The sequence below is a fragment of the Danio aesculapii genome, chromosome 7, assembly GCF_903798145.1.
Source record: "Danio aesculapii chromosome 7, fDanAes4.1, whole genome shotgun sequence".
Taxonomy (NCBI): domain Eukaryota; kingdom Metazoa; phylum Chordata; class Actinopteri; order Cypriniformes; family Danionidae; genus Danio; species Danio aesculapii.
In genome coordinates this window covers 36,566,222-36,592,629 of record NC_079441.1, presented here as the reverse complement: position 1 = coordinate 36,592,629, position 26,408 = coordinate 36,566,222, and the positions used below count along the sequence as shown (strand labels likewise).

Here is a 26,408-nt window from a genome sequence, read left to right as displayed (position 1 = left end):
AGTAAAGGATGACTTTAGAACTTAGTCAGGGTAGTGTCACATTTAATGTTTGACAAGAATGAAAATGAGGCGTGAGGGTCACTGATCAGTGACTGATCACTTAACTGATCAGATGTTCAGCTGATGAAACATATTTTCAAAAAAAATAAAGATAAAATAAATAAATAAATAAATAATCCACTTGCAATATAGTGTTGGTCCTGCTTGAGATCTGTTTTTTTTTCTAAGTGAATTCTACCCTTTTTAGGATAAACATTTCCTGTTTTTGCTAGAGATAGTCTGAACAGAAATCATCATTCACTCAGTTGCTGTTTTGGACTTCATTGTCTTCCATTGTATAGTCAAAAATGTGTTTCTCTTTTGTGCTCCACAAAACCACAGTAAGAGCAAATGATGAAAGGATTAAAGTTTTTGCTGATCTAACTCTAAAATCATTCGTATTTAATTGGTTTGCCTACTCAGCTGATATTTTCCCACCATTACAGGCAATTGGGGCATTAGAGATGTATTCACAATAGCAATTTGGTTCTTTTGGCTTGGCCTTTAACAGAAAATGATTGATTTGGTCATTGCTCATGTTGCATTTACACTGTCCTTTTCACTGTAAAAAAGCTTAAAAATGTGTAAAGCCAAAGTAGCACAAGAATTTTTTAAACACAAACACAAAAGATAATATTGTAATGAGTGGGGTTGACAACAGAGGTAAGGATCCAAATGACTTTTTATTTTGGAATGTATTTTGGGTCATATAGGCAAGGTCAACACAGAAACAGACAGGAGCATGAAGGTAATCCAGAGAGTAATGGTTATAAATAGGAATGGCTGACGTGAAACTGTTTCGACTCCTGAAGCGCAACGTTCCATTTACACAGGGCTTCAGCGTCAACGCTTGACAGAGGGCGTGTCTAAAGTTGGGGCTGTTGTGATTGTCATAGCCAATGAAATTAGTCAGAAATAGGCCACTGTCTGAGCTGGTGTATTTGCATACAGAGATCTGATTGGCTGACGTTTCCGTTTGGGCTTGAAAAGTTGAGCAAGTCCCCCACTGCAGCGAGCAACGACGATGGATCCACAATGCAGTTCGGCAACGCCTGACGTCACCCATTCAAAGTGAATGGAAAGCGTTGAAGCTGACGCCCCGTGTGAATGCGGTGCAAGTGTTTCGAAACACTGCGCCAAAGCAAAAATAGCATTTATCTGCCAAAAACGATATGGCAGCCAATATATCATGCATCCCTATCAATTTGCTTAACTGTTTCTTTACTGCACCTGTTCCAGAGCAACACATAAGTGAGGTTTATTAATAAACTAATTTCGAGAGGATCATGTGCTTATGATTTATCACAGCCGGTCTCGTATTAAGCTAATCAGTACCATCCAATCATATGAGCCATAAGCTACTATAAATAACCACAGTTTTCAGTCCACTTTATCTTCGTTTGGAAGAAACCCCCCTTCCTCCCCATTCTCCTCCTTCACTTCAGATCGGGCGGCACGGAGGCCCAGTGGTTAGCACTGTTAGCCCCACAGCAAGAACACTGCCAACCCTGGTCCTGCCAGGTCGGTGGGTGTTTTTGTGGGGAGTTTGTATGTTCTCCCCGTGTCCGCGTGGGTTTTCCCCAGGTTCTCCGGTTTCCTCCCACCATACAAATATATACATCATGCATAACAATCAAGCATTTGTCTAGCCCCCCTTTATTCCTCACGTGTTCCCTTAGCTACTGCAGACCGGGAGTTCTGAGATCCACCGAGCTCAGGCTCCCCTCTCGCTCTGCAAACGGGAGGAAGCCCCGAGCTCGAGGATCCCTTGAGCTCGGGCTCTCTCCTGGGACAGCATGCCAAACAAGCTATTGATGAATCATCAGCTAAGTGTGAACTCTTGAAAAAAACTGTAAAGACAGGTTTCGAAATGTTTCGAAGCTTTGTCACATTTGCTTCGACTGTTTCAGTGTTTCATGAAGCCTCGCTTTGCCCACCACTAGTTATAAATAGGCAAATGGTAAGGACAGGTGGCAAAACAACATAAGAAATAAACAAAACAAGGATCAAAAATACGGTAAGGATAGACTGGACAATGCTTTGAAATGCTCACTTACAGGATACAACACTCAGCAAAGTGGGTTTGTGTAAGTGAGGTGTATTTATAGTCCTGGTTATCAGTCCTCATGAGTTTCAGCTGTGTTTGCATTCAGTGGTGATCTGGAACTGGTGTGTGTGAGGTGCATGTTGGGTTCCAGATCGATAGTAGTCAGTTCTCCAGTGATCTGCACAGCCTAGATTGCTGGTGATGGTCACTGATGTATGCTCATAATATGACATTTGTTATTTGTCCAAACTACTTATTTAAATTGAGCCTAAACAATAGTTGTTTTATCACCAATACACTTACATTTTTAAAAACTAGTAAGTTCCTTCATGTTGCCCCAACAAAAATGGATTGTGTGGAACCCAGCATTTTTAAGAGTGTATTGGAAGATGATTTTCAGACCTGAAACTATAATGGGCAACATTTCAACTCATGGTTACATCTTGTGATGTTATGTCATGTTTTAGGTGCTTTTAGATGTCTTTTGTATTTATATTTCAGTTGAACCGCAACAGTATTTTCTTGAAAGCAGTGAACAACCCTTTTGCTGTCTTGGTCCACTAGTTTGGTGTGTAATGTTTGAATGACACTGTTCACACTTGTTCAAATGAACCACTCAAACAGAGGAATCATCAGAGTTCATTTATTCAAACTAAATCTGCCAAAATGTGAAGACATGCAGATTATAGATAGACAAGAGTATTGGAGATCAATGAGTCTTGAACATTCGGGAGCCTGTTTTAGGTTTGAATGCACCTGAAGGCCAGAAGGAGCGATATAATCTGTGTGTTTGTCCAGGTGCTCGGGTCTTTGGTCACATGACGCAGCTGAGACAAACACATCTTTGTACTGTGACAAGTGAATTGCGGTGCTCGAGAAATCGACTGTCCTCCTCCATTGAGATCTCGCAGAAAAGGTTCATTGTTGCTTAAAGCGATGTACCTCAGCGCTCAGCCGTCTGTACTGCACTGCCTTCAGCCCTGTAGTTAGGGAAGTGAATCATGGTTGCTAAGGAAATGGTTGGTGTGTGGTTAGATTGAGTAGACATCTAAGGTTGTCCTTGATGAGAGTTTCAGAAAATGGTGGATTGTGTCTTCTGCATTTCTCTCTCTCTCTCTCTCTCTCTCTCTCTCTCTCTCTCTCTCTCTCTCTCTCTCTCTCTGTGTGTCTTCAGCTTATTATTCTAGTGCCCACTCAATGTGACTGCCTTTTCCACCACATCAATTCAGAATCAGCTCCACTTTAATGCTCTGTCATTCACATCATCATATAACATGTCTACACATGCACTTGTTTAGTTTAAGATTAAAATGCTGTACGATCTGGAATCGTCAAGTGAGTCTTTATAATGAGGTGAACTTGGAGATGATGCTGTTTCTGTGCAGTTTCAAAGGAACTACATTATACTTTTTTGTTTTTGTTTTAATATGGAAAAAAGGATGATTTAGTTTATGATCTTACTCTTAGGTCTTGTGTATTGTTGTGTTTGGAAGGGACCAAGATGGAGAGAGGATTTCGAGCATCAAAACTATATTAGTCTTAATAAATTATCACTTTAATTTTCCTTTGTCTATCAGAATGTGCCAGATTTTATTTAATTCATTTAAATAAACCATGACTAATTTAAATTATTATGATTATTTCCAGAAGACACCCACTAAAAATATCATTCAGTGCAATATATCAGAAAATCCGGTCAAGCCTGTTAATAAAAAAATCCTTTATTTCCACATTAAAATACAAACAAATTAATTGTCATATCCTTTTTTAATTCTTACCCATTAACCTTCCAAAACAGGAGTTGACCACGACGACGGGGTTTGAGCCTGTTGAAGAACGGTTTCAGAAAGCAGGTAAGACAAAAAAGAAGCAAAAGAAAGAATAAATAAGCAAATAACAGGGTGAGAATGTGGTAAAATCTGAAAATGTGGTAAAAGTCAGGCGAGGGATTTTCTTTTTCTGGATTGCTTTTTAAAACTGTTGGTTGGGTTTAGGGAAGTGGGTGTATGGGTCAATTGATGCTTTTAAAAACACAGTTGGGTTTAGGGAATGAGGATAGTAGGTCAGTCGATCGGTCAGTCAGTCAGTCAGTCAGTCAGTCGACAGTCAGTCGGCAGCGGCCTCTGGTGGATTTACGTGAAAACAGCAGCCACGAATGGCACTTGCGATAGAAATTTGAGATCTCAAAAAGTGTATACAGCGGCCTTTGGTGGATTTGCGAAAAAAAAAAAACTGCCAAAAAAAAAATGTCCTGGGTCATATTTGGCACTCTCCAGAAATGTATATACAGGTACGTTTTTAGAATGAGCCTGGGTTATAACCTTCAAACCATTGGGTTTTATCCCTTTCCAGCAAGTTTTAAATCATTAAACATAGTTTTATTAAGTACAGGCAGAGGTTGCAAGGAAGAGTTACTTTCTAACTGTTTGTCATTTTGACAGTTTTGTGAAAATTCTGGCATAATTTGTTACCCATCATTTTATTTTTTTATTTGTTTTTTAATTTAATGATGCAACAATAGGTGGCACAGTGGGTAGCATGATTGCCTCACGGCAAGAAGGTCACTGGTTCGAGCCCCAGCTGGCTCAGTTAGCATTTCTGTGTGGAGTTTGCATGTTCTCCCCATGTTGGTGTGGGTTTCCTCCTGGTGCTCCGGTTTCCCCCACAGTCCAAAAACATCGAAAAACATACAGAATCAGTCACTTTCACTTTAAATTGTTGATCCTGCATTCTCTATATAGTTAGCAGTGGTACTGACTGCCCATTTTACAAGATGAGACATTTGACTAGACAGTAATTTTATTTGCCTCAGGATTTATTGTGAACCTAATCCTCCACCATAGTCAATATTATCACAATACTTGTGTCTCAATACAATATTATTGCAATTTTAAATACATTCTGCATCAATTTATAATTTTTTCCAACTATGAATTGTCAACAAAAGAAAATTAGCAGCCAGTATTTTAACAAAACCAAATCATTTCTCATTTTTGTGAATTTCAGTTATTGCTGCAATGTAAAATGGATTTGTCATGCAGGCAAACTGACCAACACTTTAATGAAAATCAGAATGATTTCATTAATAGCAATGTTATCATTAATTGTCATAAATGTTGTACAGTATGCACCTTTCTGCGATGCCCACGTGTTTATTTACTATCTTACTGTATGCTGAAGGTGATCCAGGTTTACCAGAAAAATGCTTTTGTTCAACAACTTCATCTAGTGAACTATAAAGAAATTATTTTAATATTCAGCCTAATATTATAATAAAATATTGTGAGTATATCGATATGGGAGTCAGTGTATTGATATAGTATTGCCACAAAACACATACACGGTACTATGCTGTATCCTTATTTTCCTCTAGTCTTAACAAACAACAGAAATTATTTTGTATTTGACCCTTTTATCAGTGCCTGTGGGAATGAGAGAGAGAGAGAGAGAGAGAGAGAGAGAGACGAGAAAAACAATGTAAAAGGAGGTGATTAATGTGCAAGATTACCACTCAGCTAATGATCAGCTTACACACACGCACACACACACACACACACACACACACACACACCACACACACACACACACACCACACACACACACACACACACACACCACACACACGCACACACACACACGCACAGACACAGACAATGGATTTTCAACATTTTTTATGTGGACTTTGCATGAACAAAATGATTTTTATACCTTACAGTATTCCGTCCTCTTTCCCCAACCCTGCTCCTAAACCAACCCTCACAGAAAACTGACACAAAATACTTTATTTTGGGTTATTTTATGTTTCACTCATGGGAACCACAATGAAAAAGTCCCCCAAAACTCAAAATTGTAATCAAAACTATACTTTTGGGAACATTTTGTCCCCACAATGTGATGATTACCTAGACCACACACTCGGACATACATCTGGTATATTTGTCTAACTACAGTACGTTAGAGTGTGTTAGTGAAAGAGCGACTGGAGAAGTCCAGAATGTGTGTAACATGTAGATGGATAGCAGAGCAGCACTATAACCAGCAGTACTCCTACTAGTTATAATCTGATGTTTGTGTGTGCTTCAGTATCCATCCGCCATGAGAAAAGGGAGTGAATCAGAATATCTTGCAGGGCACTGCACACAGACATACACTCTCTGCTTGAATGTTCCTGCATGGCTCCACACACCTGCAAAAACACTCGGCAGTTTGCGCACACACTTTGTTGAAACGCCGCGTAATGCAACACTGGGGCACCAGTCTCTGACACAACGGCTGCTTTCATTGACTGGAAGAGAGAAAAGAGAGAATGAGAACGATTGATACATAGAGTGAGTTCATACTGAAACAGAATCATGTCAGAATATTTATTTTCTACTCAAAAGTCAGTTTTAATTAGGGTTAGGTCAAAATTGTAAACTCACTCACTCACTTTCCTGCGGCTTTGTTCCTGATCTCCTAATGTTCAACACTAACATTCAACAGCTGACCAGCTGATTAGATGTTTATTGATTCAGTCAAAAGTTCGAAGTTATTTTTACAAGGATTATTTTCTTTAATCAAAGGTGATAGAACATAATATACATACTGTTTTCAATTTCTGTTAAATAATGAATCCTGAAAAAAATGTAGTAACAACACAGAAGACATCCACTAAAATAACATTCGGTGTAGTATATTAAAACATACAGTATAGCAGCGAATTTTTTCCCTAGCTATTACACTGAAATTAGTGATTTCTGCAAAAATTGTTGGTATATGAGTTGAATTAAAACAAATTAAATTCAGTCATTTTCAACTCAATTTGTTTATTTAAATCCAGCCCAAATAAATTGTTTACTAAAACAATTTAGTTAATCCAAGCAGTCATCTTTGAATCATTTTTTCAGTCTATTCTTTAATCTACAGAGTTTTACTAATCTTATAAACAAGTATTAAAAATGTATAAAGCAAAAAGTAATGATACAAAATTGGTTTTGTTTTCTTAATGTTTGTGATTTTGACACTGGATTGTAATAATCATGTCTTAATCGATTGTTACCCATCATTATAATTGTTGCCACTACAGCCACATAGACATGAATATCTCTAGTCATTGCATTCGTCTCACACTGTTTGTGCCCCAGTGTTTTGTTTTGAATGTTAATATAATGTAAAAATGTAATGTTAAAAAAATTATATATACAGCTTGGAAAATAAGTATTGAACACGTCACCATTTTTCCAAGAAAACATATTTCTAATGGTGCTGTTGACTTGATATTTTCACCGGAGGTTGATAACAACCAAAGACATCCATATATGCAAAGAAAACAAATCTAATTAGTTCACAAATTAAGTTATGCATAATACAATGAAATGACACAAGGAAAAAAGTATTGAACACATGAAAATAGGAAGGTCTAAAAAAGCAGTGAAAGCCCAGACAGCAGCTCAAATCTCTCAGTAGTTATTCAGCAACCCTCTGCCCTTCGTGACTGTAAATTAATATTACCTGTTTCATTCCAAAATCTACATTAGCAGGATGCTGATGATAAATCCAGGGTGGATATTTCAGCAAGACAGTGATCCAAAACACAGTCAAGGAAACTTATTTTTAAACTCTTATCACTAAAAAAAAAGCCTTTTATATAAAGTAATAAATATGTTTCAGTAGTTCAGTACTTTTTCCTTGTGTCATTCCATTGCATTACACATAACAATTAAAAAAAATAGTTTTGTTTTATTTTTATGTTTGTATTGTTTGGGTTTTTACCAAAATCTCTTTCAATTTCATGTCAACAGCTCCTTTAGAAATATTATTTCCAGGCAAGAAAACATGACATGTTCAATACATATTTTCCCCACTGTATATATGCAAATTTGGAAATGTCCTTTTGATATATTATTTTATATGATGCTTAACATTAAAGGGCTAATTAACTATGGAATCATTTTTGTGCCAATAAGAATGAACGTAACTTTATAAAACTGAACGTAACTTTCCAAGAAACGATCAAAAATATGCCACTGCAAAAGAAGAAAAACACAATGAAAACAAAAAAATGAACTCAGTCGCACGAATTTAACATGCTCTTCAAATATGCTTCATTCTTTGTTAATGATTTTCAAAGAATCGTTTTCGCGAATCATGGATTTTGAATGCGTTGCCACAGTTTTCGCTTATGCTTCGTAAATTTTCGTTTGCTGTTTTGGCACAAACTTCTCGTGGGGGCGGGCTTAACAGCGATCTGCACTGATTGGCTAATGAGCTTTTGATGGACAGTTGCTCTCTGACCTGGAAGCACAAACGGTGACGTCAGTGGTGCGCAAATCGGAAAGTTGTTGCGGTGTGCAATACGTCGTGCTTTATGTTAAATATTAATGTTAGTATTTTACCTACGGTCGTCTCTTAGTTTCTAAAGATGACCTCCCGGGAGAGACACGGAGCGGTGCCATCATCTTCCACCTCAGCTTGTCCCTCAGGGCAGCTTGAAGTAAGTTTGTGTTGCTAAAGTAACATTTATCAATAACAACAATAAAAGTTTTATTCATGTACAGTGTGCAACAGTTCTGGCTTTTTTTAAAACACTTTTATTGTTTTAATGTTGTGTTTAGAAACGTTATACATTTTTGGTTTATTGTGTAAAAATGTTTAATGTAAATCAACATACAGTGTATAACAGTTAGATGTTAATTTAAATAGATATTGCCTAATTGCCTTCTTTTCTTTTAATGCTACTTTAATGCCTTGCTGTAGAATATAAAGACCGGTTTGATACCTGCACTACAATGACACGTCCTTACATATTCTAAGTATAACTGTATAAAACAGCAATCTAACTAAAATTAAAACAATTAAACTACATGACATAACATCAGTGCACTGCAAACTTGTGAATAACAACAATAACCCGCAAAATAACTGTTGCACACTGTACATGAATAAAACTTTTATTGTTGTTATTGATAAACGTTACTTTAGCAACACGAACTTACTTCAAGCTGCCCTGAGGGACAAGCTGAGGTGGAAGATGATGGCACTGCTTACGTTCATTCTTATTGGCACAAAAATGATTCCATAATTAACCAGCTAATTTATTAAATTTAAGTAGCTATTTAGGCAACTAATTGAGACAACAGTAATTTTTTAAAGAAGTGAAAATAAAGAAACGTTTTGCACATCCACAGATAATCAAACATAGCCAAACATTAAACTTAGACCAGAAGAGGCTATCTGGGGGTATTTGGGATTAGGAAGCCGAAATGAGAATAAACACACATGTGAAAAGACAGACAGGGAGATGAGTCAGCCATTTAGTCTTGATGGCAGCTCCTAATGAAAGAGAAAGACCAGAACGCCGGTAGTTACATCACATATAATTACACGCGCAGTAATCAGATATTGGAGGTGTGGAATGGTTGGGTGTCCTGACTCTAACCTCAGATGGAGGATAATAATGCCCTCCTGTGCAACACTTACCTGAACTCAACATCACCTCACCCTGGCTAATGATATTCTGCTGAGAGCGTCGGTGTGTATTTGTAATTCAGTAGTCTGTCCTGGTGGGGTGTGCAGATACTTTCAGCAGTCTGTCATAATGCTAATTCAAGAGCACCTGGGTCCATTATTATGACATTTTGTGCATTCAAGTCTGAAAGATAAAATGGAGGTAGTCTAAACAAAAAGATTTCATCCCAGTTAATTTTTATACGTGATATAACAACAAAATGAGAAATAACAAACCATGAACAATGGAAGTGAATAATGGCACTGGATACAGACGTTAGGCTCTCTGATAGATGCGTTCATATGTTATTATTTATAAGAGATCATTGTTAAATGTCATGTTTCTTCCAATGTCAGAACTTGTGTGTCATCTGAAATTCAGAGTAGATGGCCAATTTTAGGATAATAATAATAATAATAATAATAATAAAACAAGAATTTATGTCATGAAAATATGTTTTTAATGCGACAAGTGAAGGCTCATTTATGAAAACATACTGCTATATACATTTATGGAGATCGCTAAATACGCTCCAGGAGGAGTTTTTTGCAGTTTTTTATTCGCAAATCTTTTTATACTTTTTGAGACCTCAAATATCTCTCTCGAGTGCCGTTCGCACCTGCTGTTCTTACGTAAATCCACCAGAGTCAACTAACTGAATGACTGACTGACTGACCGATCGACTGACCCACCCTCCTCCTTCCCAAAACCCAACCAATAGTGTTTTCAAAAGCACCGGTTGACCCGCCCACCCACTTCTCTAAACCCAACCAACAGTTTTAAAAAGAAATCCAGAAAAAGAAAAAGCAACATAGGCTCATTTTGAAAATGTAGCCCTATATATGTTTTTGGAGATTGCGAACTATGTAGCCAGAAGTATGTATGGCTGCATTTCATTTTTAAAATGAATGCTACGGGGCGGTATGACACCATTCCTTTTTGCGCTTACCAGCTGACCGCTTACCTCTGAATGGATGCCTTTCCCTCTGTTACCAGTTTGTCCAGTTAGCTCGCCATGTATGTTGGTGGACTTGAGAAGCAGAGAGGAGCTGACCACGATGACAGGGTGTGAGTCCGGTGAAGAAGGATTCCATAAAGCAGGGTAAGACAAAAACCGAATCCAAAAAATAAAATAAACAAGTAAATAACAGGGTGAGAATGTGGTAAAATGTGGTAAAAATCAGGCGAGGGCTTTTCTTTTCCTGGATTGCTTTTTAAATTTGTCGGTTGGGTTTAGGGAAGGGAGTAGGCGGATCATTCTCTGCTTTTTAAAATACTATTGGTTGGGTTTAGGGAAGGAGAAGAGTGGGTCAGTCCGTCGGTCAGTCAGTCAGTCAGTCAGTCAAACAGTTAGTCGACAGTGACATCTGGTGGATTGAGAACAGCGGGCAGGAATGGCACTCGCAAGCATGCCTGCCAACACTCCTGCTTTTCCCGGGAGTCTCCCGTATTTCAGACCCATCTCCCGCCACCCTCCCATTTTGTTATTTCTCACCCCAACCCCCCGGTCCTCAGCTTTTTGGTACAGTCTGTAACACCCCTCGGTGGCAGACTTTGGTATGGTATCCGATCGCAGCCCGCTCCATAGTACAGTAACTGATCCATAACCACAGTACAGTTACTTACCCAGTTCTTAACAGTGTTATTCAGACACCTCACCCCCTACACGGTCTCCCGGATTTTCAGAGACAAATGTTGGCAGGTATGCTCGCAAGAGAAATTTGAGATTCCAAAAAGTGTTCACATCGCCTTCTGGTGAATTCGAGAAAACAATAACAGCAAAAATATATATAGCTCCTGGGATGTATTTGGCACTCTCCAGATAAGTATATAGCGGTATGTTTTCAGAATGAGCCTACACTGTAAAAAATCTTATGTGCTATTTACAAAAAAAATTGTGGTAACACTATTGCACGTATTATTTTTAAGTATATTTCAAGACTTGATTTTTTTTAGCAAAAACCACTTGAATGAATCATGTGAAAATTACTAAATGTTTTGAGTGATAAATGAAGATTTTAATATTATTAGCGGAATGTGCTTTTATAATTTAAGCTAATCCACCACAATTTACTCATATTTATTTTTTTAACAAAAACCACTTGAAAGAATCATGTGAAAATTACTAGTTTTTTTAAGTGATAGATGATGAATTTAATATTATTAGTGGAATGTGCTTTTATAATATATGCAAATAAATCACCATTTACTCAAATTTATTACTGAAAATTACTCATTCATAAAATGTCAAATAATTAATGTATAATGAAATACATACACAATACATTTAGGCCAAATATCATTTTATTACATGTTACACTGATAACAAAATGGTACAATATGTTAAACAAATCTATGTAAAATTTACAGCAATGTTAATCTCTGATAAAAATTCCTTTATCCATGTCATGGAAAAAACTGACCTGCCAACTTTCCTTTGTAGGAATAGTCACATTTTAGACAATATTTGACAGAATTTGTGTATTGCAAACTTAATATTCGTTTCTTTGTAAGTGATTTTAATTTGTGGAATATTTGTATAAATCCAGTTCAGCGATTGTAGATTTTCCAGGCTAGCCATAACTCACTTATCCTCCAAGACAATGCAGAAGTCCTCATGGTTGGTCATCCCTCTGACAGACAGCAATTCTCTGTGCATTCCCACACTGTAAAATAAACATTACGTTTATTATATTGAAATTATGCAGTTGTACATTTCAAATGTTTAAGGTTTACTAAAACACATTAAGGAAATATATTAATGAAATAAACCATTTCTTTTTATATCTGTGAACAGTAATTCTTCATGTTTGAGTAGATGTTGCCGACTGACACAAATACACAAGTATTTTGACTTATAATGGACAGGGTGTTTAAATGTATACTAGTGTACAGACATTTATAATAACATACCATGTTTATACAAGCAATAGTGCATTCAACAGTGTAATGCTTGAGCTATATATTTTTTTGTAAGCATGCAAAAATATAAAATGCAGTTTTCGGAAGATCATAAATATCTGAAACAGTTTGAGACACTTACATTGCACTCCTGGATGAGCTCTTCCTCTTATTCATACAGATAGACCAGCAACAGAGGACCACATCTCTCGATTCATCCCTGATTAAATGTGAGGTCTGATGCAAAAAAGTGTAGAAATTAGTAATAATAATAATAATAATAATAATAATAATAATAATACACAAATAACATTATTAAAAATACCTGATGTATGGCACCTATTCTCTTTATCAAAATCTGCCTCAATAAACTGCTCCTCTTTAGTGGGAAAACTCTGCAAAAGTTTTCTTCATTAAACTGAAAATTGAAGCAAACAAATATTAGTATTTATGTACAGCATTATATATAAACACAGTTCATTACATTACATCAGCAATGCTGTAAAAGGAACCTTATGAAATGGAAAAGCACTAGCTGTACATAAACCCCATTAAATAGCTAGCTAACTTAGCTTAGCTTAGATTTACCAATTAACAAGCTCACTGTTGTTCGTCTGCTTAACTGTTGCCTGATCGTTGCTGTTAAATATTACGATGCAAATATTTTGTTCAACTTCATTATATAATTCAGAATGAACATTGAAGCAAATCAATTTCAAATAGGAATGGGTGGTTAAAAATACCCGTGTATCCCTAAATACATCATATGGCAAAAACTAAGCTCCTGAACAAGTTTGAACAGCATGTGTCTTTCCTGAAAGAGCTTAGGCTACTTAAGACAATAAAATGATAAACTGTTAATGCTTACCTCTTAACATGCTCGCTGTTGATCTGCTCCTTCAAAATGTCGTCTGATCACTGCCGTTGTTGAGATTCAAATGCAAACATCTCAATCAAATCCACATAATTGAGTGAATTTTCTTAAAATAAACGTGAAGCCATCTTTCCTCAATTTTATTAGCTTAACTGGTTTCTCCAATTAAGCTTAATAATTGCACTAGTTTGCTTAAAAAAATAAGTAAAATTAAAATCTTAGTTATATTAGCGAAATCTTCTTAACATTTTATAATAAATCCAGAATATCTATTTTTTAAAGAAAATATGCTCATTATTTTTAATGACCACATTAATTTTTTTAATGAAAATTACAAGCCTCAAGATTCATTTTTTACAGTGTAGGTTGAAGAAAAGCTCTCGCTTGATTTTTACCATGTTTTCAGATTTTACTACATTCTCACCCTGTTATTTACTTGTTTATTTTATATTTTGGCTTCTCTTTTTATCTTACCTGCTTTCTGGAATCATTCTTCGTCAAACTCCAACCCCGTCATCGCTGTCAGCTCCTCAAGTCTGCCGACCTGAATGGCGAGCTAACTGGACAAACTAGTAACAGCAGGAAAGCTATCCATGCAGTCGTAAACAGTCAGCTGGTAAGCACAAGAAAAAATGGTGTCATAGCGCCCTGTAGAGTTCGTTTTAAAGATGAAATGCAGCGATACGTACTTCTGGCTACATATTTCTCGATCTCCAGAAATGTATATAGGGCAACATTTTCAGAATGAGCCTGTGTTAGATTTTAAGCATCATTGTGACAGGGTCACTTGCTGTTAAATTATTATTATACATTTTATTATTGTTAAGAAAAAGAGTTCTATGTAAGCAATTACTGTTTGATACTAATCTGAATGCACATTTGATTGTAAACTAAATGAAGAAATTGTAAAAATTAGCATTCATAATCAAACGTCCTGTATTTAAAAATCAGGGTCTAATGCAAGAATAAAATATTTGCGACATACAGGTTTATATAAAGCTTTGATTGCAGGATGCATGCTGAATGACACGGTATTTATCTTATGGAGAGCAGATTTGTGCTGGGTCTTGGAGCAGAACACATTTGCTTTGCTGAAAGGTGGAGCCACATGAGGTCATTATAATGGTTATAGCCTGTTTCCCTTTTATGTTCGGTATCATATGTTTCTATGGTTATGGTGTTTATGGCTGCTCTACTGTGTCTGTTGCAAAACTAATTTAACTCGTGGGATGAAATGTGATGCTGTGAACAGATTGGCAACACTTAATGTGAGAGTTATAACACTCCATCCTGATAAGGCAATATGCTGAAATCGACTACGTGCCACCTACTGCAGCATAAAAAAAATCTGTGTGTGCTACCAGGAAATGCAGTGCTTGTCTTTCTATGGCATCAGGTGTGTTAGTTGTTGAAAATAATTGTTTGACTGAGAAACAGTTAGCTCGGTTTTATAGGCTCCGACACAGAACATGGATTAGGTACAAATTAGCACTAAAAGCAAACTGAGACCAACTTGCCTTACTGTCCATTAGTGCACAGTTGCTTGGAAATGTATTCTTTCAACCAAATTTCAAGTTGGTATTTCATTTTGCTTCATGATAGCCCACAGACTAGCAAAACACTTCTACCAGAAAGAGCAGGGAAATAAATATGATATTGATTTTACATATATTTGATGAGTATTATTTGACAAAACATAGGATTTCTTTGGCGGAGGCCCTGTCCGTGGCTTGAATCGAAAGCATTAAGGGCGTGTCTGAACCCACTTTTGCTATTTTAAGGATGGAAAAATAATGTGCAATAAACCAGTCAGAGTCTCATCTCACATTCCTTTTAAGAGTCAGTTGTGTCGTGCCATGGCGCATTTGCTATTTACATGGCAGACTATGTAAGTGGAAAAACTGAATGGAAAAACTGAACACTTCACTGGCGAGAAAACAGTTTAACAGACCATCCGCAACCCGTGGATAAAGAATGAGCTTCCTCCATTCTGCCTCTTTGCTTTCTCTTTATTTTACTTTTACTGTTTTGTGGATAAGGCAACGGTGTTGAACGCACTCCACCGAAGATATTTATTAGCCTACATATATCATTTTATTGGTTAAGCGCAAAGATTTGTTTCAAAACTTTTTAAAATTTTGTTTTAATTTCTAGCAAACAAATAAATAAACAATCATAACGAAGTGTGGTCAAAAAACTGAGTTATACCCAAACACACGTCCTATTCTTATGCCCCATATGCTGATGCATTCATCTCCAAAACCTGACAGGTGGACAAATCTAAACAGGATTTTATTAAAACAAATATAAATATGCATATAATAAATACCTTTTTTCATACAATAATACCATAATAAAATGCAAATTGTTATGAATAAACTGAAAAAAAAAAAAAAAACGGCACGAAGAAGGCATGGAGGTATTGTTATTTTATATCTGTGTAGTAAATAATATTTTTTGTAACATTTTAATCCTTTATTTTTTTTTCATATATAAAGATATTTGTGTATTGATGTACATCCTGTGTGCATTAAGCGTTTGAACCTGCATAAGCGCATAACTAACGAGCTCTGCGCTGGACTTTAGAGCAGCTTTTACTTTTTAATGGCATGGTTTATTTAAATTTCTCAAAATACCAAGGCGTCAACAATGCGCCTTAACACACCTCCTTTTGATACCTGCACACCCATGAGTCCAAAAAGTGGCGCAAATAGATTTACTATTTAAACTACGTGGTGCAAAATGGGAAAATTAGGATTGCGCTGGATTGAAAATAGCAATACATCGTGCCAAACATGTCTTGCACCTTATCGCATGATAGGGCACTATAGGTCTTCTTGGTAGAAATAGTGCTAAAAGCCTCATTTCTGAAATAGTGTCTGTTTTAGTCTGTTGGTTAAGGAGAATATTTACAGAATATTCTGAAACAAAGCTTCCAAATGAGCTGGGTTTGAAAGCACCCTTATATACTGTTTACTATACATATGCCTCTTCAATAATCATTCAAATCAATAGTTCAACTCTTCAGGACACCACTGGAAGTTGTATTTACTGTATATACTGGATATGAACAGGTGTCAGCATCAGATAGGAATGTAAACAGTGTCCATTGCTACAAAAAATTTGTTGGGGAAGGTCTTTATTATCCAAAAAGTCTTTTGAAGAAAAGTAAGAATGCACAACGCTAAAGCATTAAAGTTAAGCAGTCACAAGCTATCTTCTTTCAATCAATGATCATCACAAAGATCAAATAAGTATGTCACCCCAAGGTTTACAATTGTCCAATGTGAAAGCCAGTGCATGAACACCCAGGATTACTGATTAACCCCGGGTAAATTAGGAGCAGTTTGAAACATGAAGCAAGAAAAGCCAGAATTAAGTTTAGAGGGGTTTAGAGTGAGTGACCCAGGGTAAATATTTGAACGCCCCTGAGTTAAGTCTAAAACAACATTAAACCCACTGGATAGAAAATAAAGACAATTGAAAATAAATTCTTAAGTAAACTTTCCCATTAAATCAGAGTGGAGCTATAGAAATTAAATGTTTCACAGTTTTCACAGTTTCCAATATTGTGGTGACTTTATCTTATTGTAGGTGAATTATGAAAGGTATTTCTGAAAACTTACTCTGACACACACACACCACATCTCCACCCAATAGAACACTACCAGGATTTCTTTGGAGGTTGACACTGCCGTCCCACTGCAGGCTTGCCATTGTCTAAGTTTCCAAAGAAAAATAGAGATGCCTCTTTATGAGAGTGATGTTGGAAAATGTTTCCTCTCTGCAGGGAGCCACCATAACCACACCTCATCTGTGATTCATCAGAGAAACACTAAGAGAAATGGGGCAGAGTTAATCTTTCGATAGAAATCTACATTCTGTAAAGTCACCATAAAATGATGTAGGCCCACTGCTCCTCATGTGGTTCATGTGACGCACTTCGTTATTGTGTAAACAGTAATAAAGGAACCTGTGGTACGGTTTTACTTTCCAGTACACACTCTGCATATTTCAAACCCAGTTTATGTTTTTATAATATTTATGTGTCAGGCCAGTGCATTTATTTGAGTTAGGAGTGTCATAAGCTGAATATTGCTTAGCATTTGTGATGTTATAGACAAACAAGTCTGTTGAAACAAATAGCACATAAAGAATGTTAGGGTTTCATGTCTTTATTGAATGCGCTGTGTAAATATTCACAGTACAGGGTGGAAAAAAGTGTATGAACCCTTAGATTTGACAACTAGCTAACCCTCTGGTTTTACAACCAACACCAGACAAACTTCAGCCACAGATGAGACTTGCAGGTCAGGAAGAAGTCGCAGTGTAAACAGAATAGCAAAATTACTGTATTATAGCACATAATATTTCGCACAAACCTGTTTACATTACTTGTTTTAAAGTAAAGTCTCCATATGATTGGAATGAACATGATCTTTTATTATGCTTGCTGTCAGGTCTGTGAGTTGTTAAGTCAACTCACAGACATATGCTGGTTTCAATGGTGCCAGGAGTGAAAATCTTGGGCTGTGGACAATGTGAAACATGTATTGTTCTCTGATGAGTCCACCTTCACTGTCTTTTCTATCTGGGAGAGATAACAGTGTGGAGAAGCCACAATATCATGGCATTCCCTAGGCCTAATACTTGTGCTAGATGGGCGCGTATTGTTAAGTGAAGTTTTACAAACTTATTTCGAGAGAAGCACCTGATATGATTGATCACAGCTGGTCTCTCATCTGTAATTAGCAATAATCCAATCAGATTGATTCAAGCTTACAATAAATAGACTGATTTGCCCTACTGCCTTATCTTCATTTTGGAAAATGTTCCTTTTTCTCCCTTTACCAGGGGAGCTCTTGAGACCTACCTGATCTCGGATCCCCTTATACGCTTATTGACAAGGCGGAAGCCCTGGGCTCAATTATCTCTGAGCTCAGGGTTCTCTCCCAGGATAGCATACCAAACCTGCTAATAGCGTTTTCAAAATGATGATTTGTAATCCTGGGTGAAAGATTATGAAAAAAATAAATAAAAAAGTCACATCTCAGCATTTTAGGCAGACTAGTGATTCGATTTTTCTATATATAATATATTTATGGGTTAAGATATAACAGCATGGCTTTCTTCTGCATGGTGGTTCCCCATGCATTTTTGGTGAGCCAATCACTACAGTTTACACCTGGTATTAACAAGCTTTTTAAAGTGTCTCTTGTGACTGCATGTATTATGTTCAGTTCCTTTCCTCACTTTGAATCAGTTTGCATGAGCGCTCGGTGTGACACAGGAGTGCTATTGAATGAAAAATACGTCATGCAGCTTATCAGTGAGCAAAAATAAATAACATAAAAAATAAAAGGATCTCGATGGCAACTACAGTTTTGATTGTAGTCCTTTATAGTCATGACTTGTTAGGTCAGAAGCAGAATAGATGTTTTATTGTGGCTTTTTGAACACATCTGATAACATGAGCATTTGCACTGCAAAAGCAGTCCAAACAAATGCATTTGCTGCGAGTAGTCAATAGTGGACATGCTCAAAACTTTTAATCCCTGTTTAAGGTGTTAGCCATGCTGTGAGTAAAACAAGTCTTGAAGGGATAGTTCACACAAAACTGTCATGATTTGCTCAACATGTACTTGTTCTAAACATGTTTGTGTTTCTTTCTTCTGTTTAAAGTAGGAAATATGAACAAACTATGAAACTGGTAGCCATTGAATTCCAAAGTACATTGTTCTTATGTCAATGGCTGCCGGTTTCCAACATTCTTTAAAATATCTTCTTTAGTGTGCAGTAATAAAAGAATCATGAAGGTAATAAAAGAAGAAAGGTTTTTGGAACCACTTGAAGACTAGTAAGTGGTGAGTTAATTTACATTTTTGAGTGAACTCTCCAATTAAATGCATTAATGGCCTACTCATCTGATGGCATGGCGAGCCAGTTTTAATTGTATGCTTTATTATGAAGTAGTTGAAGTGATTCTAATAACCACAGCTTGGACACTTTAAATCATGCAAATTTCACAGATTATATTGTTATATCGCAAATTATATTGTTTTTCAGATGCAACATCTCATAAACAAACAAATGAATATACTTACTAAATGTATCAATATACATCAGAGAAGGGCAGTGAAAGGAATTTCAGCAACGGAGTGAGGCAGACTTCATTTACATGAGCATGTGTTTTTGACAGTCTCTACTTCCTGTGTACAGTACAAACAGCAGCAGTGATTAGCCAAACCAGCCACAGATAGCATCTAACTAATTAAATCACCTTCCCCACCCCCAGCTCATCTTAGTCTTTCTCATTAGAGCTAATCCAATATCCCACATATGCATGGACTTGTTCACTTCAGTGGAAAGTAGTACCTGTGACACAGGCATAACTATTTTTCCTTGCTTTTTTACCCGTACAACACTCAATAGCATTATTATTCATTCATTCTCTGCTTAGTCCCTTTATTAATCTGGGGTCGCCACAGCGGAATGAACCGCCAACTTATCCAGCATGTTTTACACAGCGGATGCCCTTCCAGCTGCAACCCATCTCTGGGAAACCTTCATACACACTCATTCACACACATAAACTACGGACAATTCAGCTTAGCCAATTCACCTGTACTGCATGTCTTTGGACTGTGGGGTAAGCCGGAGCACCCGGAGGAAACTCACACAAACGCAGGGAGAACATGCAAACTCCACACAGAAATGCCAACTGACCCATCCGAGGCTCGAACCAGTGACCTTCTTGCTGTGAGGCGACAGCACTACCTACTGCGCCACTGTGTCGCACCAATAGCATTATTATTTCATTATTATCCTGTTAATCACTTGCTTACCAGAGTGACTGACTTCTGGTCTGACCTACATTTGTGTTGCTGTTCTTGGCAAATTTTTATTTTTCAAGTTTATTAAATGATTACTTTAGAAGGTAGTAAAAGATGAAAGTCAATAGTTGCACAGCTATGACAATAGTGGACAGATTGCAAGAGTAAACAGGTGTGGGAGGTTACCTTGAGTAAAGAAGGTCGATAATAATCTGTGAAGTATAAGTAATATGCAGTAACATTGAATCAGTCTATTGCAATAACCACGTTATAATTTAATGTAATAACATATTTTCGAAAAGCAGGTACTTTGGTAGTAATATATCACAATATATTGTTTACAGACATTATTTTATCATTAGGTGACATGGTGGCTCAGTGCAAGAAGCCTCACAGCAAGAAGGTTGCTGGTTTGAGTCCCAACTGGGCCAGTTGGCATTTTTGTGTGGAGTTTGCATGTTCTCCCTGTGTTGGTGTGGGTTTCCTCCAGGTGCTCCGGTTTCCCCAATAGTCCAAAGACATGCGCCATAGATGAATTGAATAAGCTAAATTGGCCGTAGTGTATGAGTGTGTCTGAGTGTGTGTGGGTGTTTCCCAGTACTGGGTTGCAGCTGGAAGGGCATCCGCTGTGAAAATAAGTTGGTGGTTCATTTCGCTGTGGCGACTCCTGATAAATAAAGGGGCTAAGCCAAAGGAAATTAAATGAATTAATTAATTTTATTATTATATATATCAATGCCTCTTTGGGACAACCACTATGCAATCAGACAATTCAAGTTCATTTTACCATGCAAACATGGAACAAAAAGGGTGTGTTGACATTTGATCTATTGTATCTCAGAATCAGGTATTTACAATAGAGTTGCAATATTAAAAAAACAATATTTCACATGTTTGCATGGTGATTGTAGATTCAGTTGCACAGTGGACAGAAGACAAGCTGTGTGGTGTCATGGTGGTGGCATTTATTAATACATTTTTGTACAGTCATAAGTTGTGCATATTTTGTGCATCATGAAATGATAATGTTAAATGGCGATTAATGTATAAAATCAATTAAATCAATAATAAACCAACTATAAGCATGTCGTCTACTCTTCCCACAAAGAAAACATAAATCCAGCTTTTTGTAGTGAACAGTATTTTTGTTTTACCAAAATAACATGATTTAAATAGTTTTTTTATTTTTTTTTCTTTGTTACATTTTTATTACATTGGCACAAATGATAACTTTTACATATGTATACATTTTTTTTAACAAGAAGTTGTAGCATCAATGTAAATGTAGCATTTAATACTGTATATGTAAGGAGACAAATACTAGTACTAGTACTATATACTAGGGTTCAGTTACTGGTCTCTTGTTAAAGTGCTCACCAAATACATTCCAAGTTGCATAGAAATTCTTAGTTTTTTATTTTTAAGGCAAAGGCTGATCTTCTCAAGTTGTAGGCAGGACATAACATTTTTGTCAGTGGAGCAGTGGAAGGGGGGTGGGGGTCTTTTTGTTTCAATTCATTAAAATCAATCTATGTGCCAAAAGGGGTATAGATCTATTACTGTATGTTGATTTTTAGATAGTTCTATGTCCTCACTGACACCAAAAATAGCTAAAATAAGCCAAGGGCATATTTGTTTCTGATGTTAACCTCTGTTATTAACTGAAAAACTGAAATCCAATAATTAACAATTTTAGGACATCTTAGAGAGCTTTAATTTAGACAGGTGAAGTCAGTGCAGGATCTTAAACTGTATTAAACCATGCCTGATACGCACAGAACTAGAATGAACTTGTTCTTGTGCTACCTCCCACTGCCAGTTTTCAATTTCTGCTCCAAGATCCTCTTCCCATGCCATTTTGAGATGCTCTAACGAGACATCACATTCTAACTGTGACAATTTGTTATATACAGTTGAAGTCAGAATTATTAGCCGCCTTGTTTATTTTTTTTCAAATTTCTGTTTAACAGAGGGCAGATTTTTTTAGCACGTTTCTAAACATAATAGTTTTAATAACTCATTTCTATTATCTGATTTCTTTAATCTTTGCCATGATGACAGTACATAATGTTTTACTAGATATTTTTCAAGACACTTTTGTGAAAACCCAAGTGATTAGTCTTTTTTCCTTTGATTCAGCAATAAATAAATGGCTTAGCCGAATTTGATGGAATGGACAGCAACAGAGAGATAAATAACAGGAGATAACAAGTGAAAATAGTACATTTTCTACTAGGTCTTGCCAGATTAAGACAGAGAAAGGGGCTTTTATGTGTTGAAAGGTCATCACCCTGAGATTGACCATGGACAACACCATCTCTGACATCACATGAAGCTCTTGAAAATTCACATTTAGATTGCTTAGATTAGGACACAGATGCACTTCCTTCTGTCTGTCGTCTCATTTCTTCATCACATGTTTTTCAACAGAAGTGCAAATGAAGTGTGAGTGTGAGGGAGGGGTGTTTTTATGCTTCATGATGTTTTGAAATAAGAAAGTTGTAGGAATATAATAATAAACTGACAAATTCTTGAGTCTTTAAATTGTGTTTGATGATCATTAAAATGCTTTTCACTTTATTTAAAAGGTTTTTTTGTATTTAAACCAAGTTAGGGGTTGACATTAGGCTGTAGCTACGTCTCCATCCACCTATTTTTAGTTTCGATATGCGGTTGATGGAAGCGCCAAGATGCGCATAAATACATAAAAACATGCACATGAAAAACGTGTGCGCATAGCTGTGTCGGATAAACTTTTTACTCGATAAGAAAATATGCACATAAACTGTGATGGAAGCAAATTCCAATATGTGCAAAAAAAGGTCATGTGATTTTGTTATGAGAGATCATGTGATAAGAATGTGTGTGAATGGACAAACCAGCAGGCTGAGCACATTGTAAAACATCTGAAATTTTGTTTTGGTCATTCTAAAATGCCGAAACCGTTTCAGTATTAGTGTTATTATATTATTAATCACCTCCAGATTTTCAAGAGTGTCTGTGCTCTGCGTTTCACACCTTCAAACGCCACCACGCGTTCATTGCATGTCTGCATTTGTCTTCTGAGGTGCAAGTCATTTATTAAATAAAGAAAAGATTCACGCAGCTTCTCCTACCAGAGTAAATTCTGATTTTACTTTTGATATTTGACGCCAGATAATCAGGAATTGACGATTTTGTTCTCTTTGACTACTTGGATGGAAATGCTGCTTTATTCGCATGTCTTATATGCGATATTCCAGTTTTGCGCATACATTTAATTTGCATCTTTGGATGGAAACATAGCTAGTGTCAAGGGCTGAGTTTAGTCAAGAAGCTTGGTCAACAAGTTTAGTTTTTTCCACTTTCCATAATGCCTTTCGCAGAATTAGATCGGAAGAGGAAATGTTAAAAAAAAACATGATGAGATAAATGAGTTCTCTTTGTTGGTTTTTAAAAGTGTCTTCAGGACCTGCTAACAACAATTTAAGTTGCTTTAATAAAAAAACTGTTGTAGGAGTGCTTTAAGGATAACTACCAGTACCTAAAATAATGTGCAAAGAATTCTAATAAGAAGTCTTATTAACTTAATTCAGTCATGTTTTATTTTGTTTGCTTTGAGCCTGTAGGTCAAACTACAGAAGGTATTCGAACAGAGATAATATGTTCCCATCATGTGGAACCACTGACCGTGATAAATACCAGTTCAGCCAAAGAGGTTAGAGAGGCTCTGCTGTGCTGTGTGGGAGTTTACCCTTTAGTGACGTTTCACCTCATGAATATCAATTACATTGCTCTCTGCCTCCAGGAGAGCAGCCAATTAACAGTTCAGCACTGAAAAGCCCTCGCACCACTCATTTACTGGCAGCACCAGCCAAAAGACTAAACATTTGCTACAGTGAGCAATCAGTCTCAAAACGTGCATTGACTGAGGACTACGGCATCTCAAAATCCCAATCTCTGTTCATCTTCAGCGACTGTTATTCCATTTACTTCAGCAAGCAAATGGAAAATGACCAGCGAGAACAGTTAGTGCCAGTACCTGTTACCAGATTTATTGTGAAAGGTTTATTCTTCTCCACCATTGAATCGCCATGTTTAGGTACATGCTATTTATGAGTTGCTAGGCTTGATTTACATTGAGTTTGTTAGCATTACTAGTCAGTTACACAAATGTGAGAGTAAACAATAATAAACACAAAACGACTTGAGGTTGAGTGTTTTTTTAAATCACTGGTTTTCGTTAGTTGTTTACTGTTTTTAATTTGAAGCAGAATTGTTCGATGGAAGCTGGACCAGAAAATTCTTTATGGTGTCGGATCAGAGCTTCACCCTCTTGTGCTGTGCTTCCAGGAACTCAAGCAGCAGCCAAGAGAATCTGACCCGCCCTTTTTCCGCATGGAGAGACTCATTCCTTCTGTCTCTCCCACCCTTTCTGCCTCTTTCTTTCTGTTATTGCCCTGTTGGATTGTTCCTTTGCCATGGTAACTTTAGTTGGGGAACATAAAGGTCGCTTGTTGGCTCGGGTGCATTTGTCTGGGAGAGTGAGAGAGTGACACGGTGCTGTCATTCAGGTCCTTAACGACCCTCAACAAAGGGAAAATCACGGAGCATCCCAGTTCTCTATTGCTCTCCATCTCCCTCTCTCTTTCTCTACTGTTTTCTGTGCTCCTTTTCAGGAGCACTTCAGTAGAGCTCGTTCTTTCTCTCCGTAAATTCCAGTCCCTCACTTTTTCTCTCTCAGCTTAAATTCTGTCCTTTAATTTTCAGCTTAAATTTACTAAATATTTATTTAGTAATCAATTGAATTAGCAGGAAGAGCAAACACTGTGTGAATATGTTTTAGTTTCCAGTGCTATTATCAGTGATCAGCATAATGCGTCAGCACAGTCGCTATCAGCATCACTTTTGCAGATTTAATGTTTCATGGTGTGTGTGCATTCAGATGTGAAGCTGTTGCTTACGCTTCTATGGTCATCTGGTCGCTCTACTCAAACATTAATAACCTGCAATGAGAACTCATGACCTTTGGACATAGCTTATTTACAAAGACTTCCGCTCTTCTTCCTATGTAGATCATTTCCTCCAACTAAATGTAGTGCTGCAGACTGTTTTCCGGCCATACTGATGAACTAGTAAGTCATTCTAGGTCAACTAGTGAATCTACTGTAGATTTTAACACTTCACAACTTATGATGACCAATCACGCATTATGTAGTTGTTTTGCATTTGAGTATTAGAACGTAATGTATTACAGTTGAAACAATCCTTTTGTAATAATTTCTTTGATCAAACACGTCACCAATTATCTCAAACATTTCTAAAGGTGATGTTGACACACTTTTTTTCACCAGATGTCAGTAACAACCAAAGTAATCTATACATACAATGAAAACATAACTAACTTGTTTTAAAATTAAGTTTGACACATGGGAAATGTATTAAACACATGAAGAAAGTGAGGTGTATAAAGGCATGGAAAGCCCAGACAGCAGCTGAAATCTCTCAGAAAGTTATTCAGCAACCTTGCCCCTCGTCAGTGTAAATGACTATTAGCTGCTTCAGTCCCAACACCTGAATTACCAGATGGTGAAGCTGAAACTAGGGCAGACATTTCAGCAATAGAATGATGTAAAAAAACTCTCAACTGCTTTCAGAAAAGTAAATAAAGCTGCTAGAATGGCCCAGTCAATCATCTGACTTGAATCCAATAGAAAATACGAACTAAAGGATAGAGTTCCTAGTCAGAGAACCGCCAAGATTTTTAGACTGTTTGAATTTGGGAAAGATCACACCTGAGCAATGCATGCAACTCCATTCTCCAAACAAGCGCCTTGAAGCTGTCATTACCAAAACAGCCTTTTAATACAAAGTATTAAATACATTTCAGAATCTCAGTACTTTCACATTGTGCCATTCTGTTATTATTACGCATAAGTATTTTCTATTTGTTTTCTTTGTGCTTTAATTTTTGGGCTTTTACCAAAATCTACGTCAATTTTACATCAACAGCTTCTTTAGAAAATTATTTGCCAGTAAATGTGTTCAATACGCTGGATATACTGTAGATATTTTGATAGAAGGCAGCATTTATTTAAAATATAAATCCTGCCATAGTGTTGTCACTTTTGAATTGTTAAAAAAATAAAAAAATATTGTAAAATAAATTACAGCTGATCTAAATGTTCACACTTATAGCATAGGTGACATCCCATTTTGGATAAAAAAAAGAAATGCTTCATATCATAT

At 36.7% G+C, this 26,408-nt stretch overlaps 1 protein-coding gene across 7 annotated transcripts in view; it reads left to right on the top strand.

The window, feature by feature from the left end:
• adcy7 (adenylate cyclase 7) overlaps positions 1–26,408 on the top strand; it is an 82,496-nt gene that overhangs the window by 12,873 nt on the left and 43,215 nt on the right. The window lies entirely within an intron of this gene.